The sequence below is a fragment of the Vigna unguiculata genome, chromosome 4 (assembly GCF_037176805.1).
Source record: "Vigna unguiculata cultivar grain cowpea cultivar isolate G323 ecotype 2 chromosome 4, ASM3717680v1, whole genome shotgun sequence".
NCBI classification, from domain to species: domain Eukaryota; kingdom Viridiplantae; phylum Streptophyta; class Magnoliopsida; order Fabales; family Fabaceae; genus Vigna; species Vigna unguiculata.
In genome coordinates, this window is record NC_140795.1 from 8,627,324 (window position 1) to 8,632,645 (window position 5,322).

General features: G+C 36.5%; 1 pseudogene across 1 annotated transcript; it reads right to left on the reverse strand.

Annotated features, from left to right (window-relative positions):
* Nucleotides 1-309: 309 nt before the first annotated feature.
* On the reverse strand, nucleotides 310-2,110 carry LOC114181856 (squamosa promoter-binding-like protein 8 pseudogene; annotated as a pseudogene). The gene is made up of 2 exons (XR_014994304.1): nucleotides 1,650-2,110; nucleotides 310-1,514 (listed from the first exon to the last, which is right to left on the reverse strand). The product of XR_014994304.1 is annotated as a squamosa promoter-binding-like protein 8 pseudogene (transcript).
* Nucleotides 2,111-5,322: the final 3,212 nt, after the last annotated feature.

Consider the following 5,322-nt stretch of genomic DNA (forward strand, 5'->3'; position numbering starts at 1 on the left):
CCATTTTGAGATTTTGACTCCAAAATGGGGAGCAAAGGCATAATTAAACCTAACTTCAATGTTTGATTGGTACTAAAATTAAAAAATATGAGACTAGAGTAGACTTCATTCTTTGTTAACGAATATGATCTAATTAGTATGTGATGTTTTATTTTAATCTAATTTTATTTAATTTTTTATCGATTTAATTTTTTTTAAATATTCGGATAGAACGTGTGAAGAAGCATGACATAATTATATAACTAATTATAATGTGCTTTTTAAATATATGTATGCATGTGTGTATCCAAATTATAATCACTATGAAGATGCATCATGAATATGATTTTTTTTAACGTATGGCAAACTCAATCATTATCAACACTCTCCCAAGGGCAATTCCGTCTTTTCCACCTCACCCCTACATCCATGGAGAAACATCACCATTCTATGTTTCACACATTTTTATTAGTTTCTAAGAAACCAAGCAACGTAATTTTTCTAAGACCCACCCAGATTTTAATTTTAATTTCTATGTTGGGATCCAAAAAAAAAAAATAGGAACGAAAACGAGGGATGTTTTCGTCATTTCGTGAGGCTCCCGATTAAATAATGAAAATTTAATTTGAACTAAGTTAAAGCCGTGGTTGGTTCGGTGTGTTGTGTTGCAAAGTGAAATAAAATTGCTACGCGAGGGGTAGCGAAAAGACGGAAGTGCCCCTGGGAGAGGCGAACTCAATATCAATGATTGATGTTAATTTTCCGACGGTGAGGGAAGAGACAAGCGCCACCACCACAACCTGCTGCATTGCTGGCAGAATCGCTGAGTCAACCCGGCGGCGATGACGGTGGCGGCTTTGGAGTGGAACTCGCACACCTTGTGGCGGCGGTGGTAGTGCTTGGCCTGAGACAGATCAGCATTGCATCCCTCGGCCTGGCAGCGCGGGGAGTTGGAGGAAGCCGCCGAACCGGATTCCGCCGGCCGGGACCGACGGTAGAGACGGCTCACGAAATCGTCCTCGGAGGAGGAGAAATACGTCCGGCCACCGAGATTCAGGCCAATTCGTGAGCCGACAAAGTCCATGGGCCGGCCCACGTCCTCGGACTTGGGAACGAGGAGGAGTCCGCCCGGGCCGGGGCCGGGCCCAGGGCCGCAGTTGGCGGCGTTGACGTGGGGCAGCGGGTCAAGCGAGAGCATGGAAGGGGGTGGGGGGTAGGAGGCGGAGGACGTGCCGTGGAAGGCGCGTGGGTCGAAGAACGGGTGGTGGTGGTGGTGGTTGTTGACTTGGTGGTGGTGCGACTGCGGGTTGAAGTGGTGGTGGTGGTTGGTGAACTCGACGGTGGCGGCCGCGGCGGTGGTGACGGCGGAGTGAGTTGGCGCGTGCAGAAAGTGGTCGGGGATGAGCGAGTGCGACGCGTAGTGGTCGAAGATTTGACGGTGCGTCTGGTCGGAAGCCCCGGCGGCGGTCTCCTCGTTTCCGGTTAGCATTATTGAAGACGGGTTTCCCCATTCGTAGTCCAACATGTCTCAAACACTGCAAACACGAAAAAAGCGATAATAAAATAAGCCGGTAGGAACAAGAAGAAGGAAAGAAGAGATTCGAGAAAAATAAGGAAAATAAAAACATGGGTTTTGTTTTTTTAAGGAAGGGTTTATGAACAAGTGTTACCTGTGCGAGTTTGGAGAGTGAAGTGAAGTGAAAGAGTGAGAGAATAAAAGCCCTAATTTGGAGAGGTTGTGTTGTTGTTAGCTTTGGAACTTCATTTTCTTCTCTCTATCTTTCTTTCTCACCATAAATGGCGTGCACATTAAGTCTTTTTTTCTTTTCTTTCTTTCTTTTTTTTCTTCCTTGTGTTTCTCTGTGTGTTTTTCTTTCTCTCTCTCTCTCTTTTCACACTTGGTGGTTTAAGACTCTGCCTCTTTGCTAAATGGATGTGCGCTTAAAAGATCTCACTTTCACCCTCAAAAAGCTGAACCCTTTTGTCCCCTTTCTCCATCTCTCTCTCTTTCTCTTTCTCTTTCTCTTTCTCTCTATGCCAAGAAAAGTTACTACTCTTCTCTCTCTCTCTATTGGTGTGAGAGTGTGTGAGAGTTTGAGGGAAACTCAGTTTATGAGGCGGCTTCTGCAGACAGTGGGTAATTGGTGGGTGATCTGTACTGTGATATATGTTACAACTTCAATGGAAAAATTACCATCACAATCCAATCAAATTCCATCTTTTTCACTTTTTTTCAAAAGGTATAAACAAAACTTTACTACAATATCATTCACCCAATGAACTTCAATGTTATCCTTCGCCACAAAAATTCATAAAGGTCAAGTTTTTATTTTGCTTCAATTCAATTTTACCCCATATACAACAAATCCAGAAACTCACCATAAAATGGTTTTACATTCAAGTTCAAGCTTGTGGGCAGGCCAATCTAGTTATGAAATGAAAAAAGCAAGAATTTTTAATTTTTATTTTTTAGTTGAACGGAATGAACATGCAAAAACGTACGGAGAAATATATATTGATATTTTTATTTTGCGGTGCAGTGCAATGCAATATTACCCTGCTTTTGTGGCAGATAAGTTAGAGGAAGAAGGAGCATGGTGGTGATGGTGGGAGCAGTAATTAATTAGCAATGTGAGAAGTAGACAAAGCAATAAAACAAAAACTGATTAACCCGATTTTGAACTGAACAAGAGCAGAACCTAGAAAAATCAGAAGCAGTATATTTATAACATATGCCATCTAAATTAATGTTTTTTTTTTCTTTTCGTGAGATCTAATAATGTTGTTGTTGGTGAGATGGGGTTAGTGAAGTGAAGAAGAGGGTGAGAATAAATTTTCGGACCCACAATCTGATTTTTGAGTTTGGTCCGTCTGATGAGTGGCTCCCAGATGATGATTAATTGTGATATATATATATGGCTAGGTGGATTTTGTGATTGCTTAATTGAATTTTCGCTTTCTTGCTTTTCCAAACGCACCCCTTTATTTCGTTTTTGAACATTTGAAAGGGACTCTTTAGAATAAGTGCAACTGCATCTGTTTCATTATTTCAGTGTAAAATGGCACCATGTTTTTTACATTAAAAGTTTCAACCCATGTGATTCTCCTCCTAATGAACCCAATCACTTTTTTATTTTTATTTTTTCAAATTCTTCCACCCACTGAGGTTTCTGATTAAGTCCCTGTGGTCGTGTTGTTAACTTCTGATTAAGCAAAGATTAGCATGCCATTTAATTCTACCTAAGAGGAGCAAAAAACAAAAATGGAAAAAGGTGTCAGTGCATAAATCAGATCTTACTTCACTTCTTAAATATCAACAGCTTTATTTATAGACTATACTGCGAAACATAAAGCCTTTTTCTTCTTTATCTTACAATCTTACTGCAACCACTGATATGTATTTTCAAAATCACCATTAAATCAACCTACTCCTTTGCAAAATCACTAAATGACTTTCTTACCAAACTCTTTTTTGCCCCTTTTAATTAATATCCCCACAAAAATATATAAACTTTGAATTTCAACAATTTCTTAAAATATATGAAGTACTTTACTGATGCATGATTATATACACTAAGAATGCAATCATCTTGAAGCAAATTAAAACATTCTCTACCTAAAGCTGTAGTTAATTATTGATCTCTGCATATGCACACATTCCAATGAGTTTGGGTTTTTGGTTGACTTGGGATTTTCCTCCTTGGAGGGTTTAGTTTCCATTACACTGATCTATGCAGCATGCAGAAATTCTGTGTGCACTTGATTTTGTACAAAAACAAAGTCACACATCTCTCTTCAGTACTATAGTCAGTTTGACATAACACAAGCTCATGCAGCATTGCAGCATTGCAGAAACAGATCCATAACCTATATCTATATATCTATATATAACTTCAGCCAGCAAGAAACAAAATGATATGATGTGAATATTGGAATTAAATGTACTTATGTAGACAAAACATGCATGCACCAAAATGTATTATTCTCTCACACTACTCACTGCACTCACTGACCATGCAACAACCTATAGCTACACCAAATTCTTCATATGAAAACTGTACTGTTCTTCTACTCATTACTGGGTTTTGATTATATATAGCATTTTGCAAGCTTGAGGATTGAATAGATGAAAAAATGTGAGTGTTGAAAGAGGTGAGTGTGTGTGAGAGAGAGAGAGAGAGTGAAAGAATTGCAGACATTAAATGGAGTTTTTGTGGTGATGATGGTTCCACATTATTATTAAGGGAAGAAAGAAAGAAAGAAAGAGTGAGTCAAATGTTGGGACCTTGTATGGCCCAAAAAGCAGCCATGCGAACCAAATTCTGCTGGAATTTCTGAAATTATCACGTGGGCTACCTCTCTACATTTTTTAATGATTCTTACAAAATTTATACTTTTCAAAAATGTAAGACTAGAATATTATAATAATAATTTGATATTTGAAAACGGATGTCATGATATAGGTCTAATAAATAAATATTGTTAAAATATTTTTTAGATAATTTTGATACTATTGTTAATCCTAAATCTTTTATGATATTTCTAGTTGATTCGAGACTTTTCATGTTTTAAGAAAACTGAAAAAATATATATATTTTAGAAATAACATCCTACTAATAATACTTTATGTAATAAAAATTACTTTGACAAGTTTTCTTTTATATCACTAAATGTTACTTGTTAATATTTTGTCAATGAGAGAAGTTGGATTCATAATTTCTGTCAGATCCTTTTTTTAAATCCTTCAAACCAATTATATATTTTTCAAATGTCAGTGGAAAGAGTTGAATACATAACATTTTTCATATTCATATTCTTTCGAACTCTTACAATTAAGACAACCTTATACCTCCATCTTGGTAAGCTTATTTTGTAACTGGACTTATTTTATAAAGTTTATTTAACATTTCAAGCGTGTTTCATAATAGTATTTAACTTAACATTAAAGCAAAAATGTGTCAAACAGTATAAACAACTCAAATATAATTTTGAAATACGTACGAAACATCAAATAAATTTAACAAATTTGATTAAAACGACTAAATCCACGTATTTCGAAAGATGAAGGACTAAATTTGTCCAAAATTTCGAAATGGACTAATTCTAAAATTCACTTAAAGTTACATATTTAACTCTTATTTTTATCATAAATGACTTTAATTAGCTTATAAAATGCGAGTCTTAATTTTTGGGTTCGTTTTTTTTTTTCATTTTCATATCTTTAATATTTATTGGAAATCTCTTTATATTAATCTAAAAGGAGACTTTTATTTGAAAATGAAAACGTGCTTATCATGAAAGATTAAGCGAAAATGTGTTTTTCCTTCCGCGAGCACATGTTAG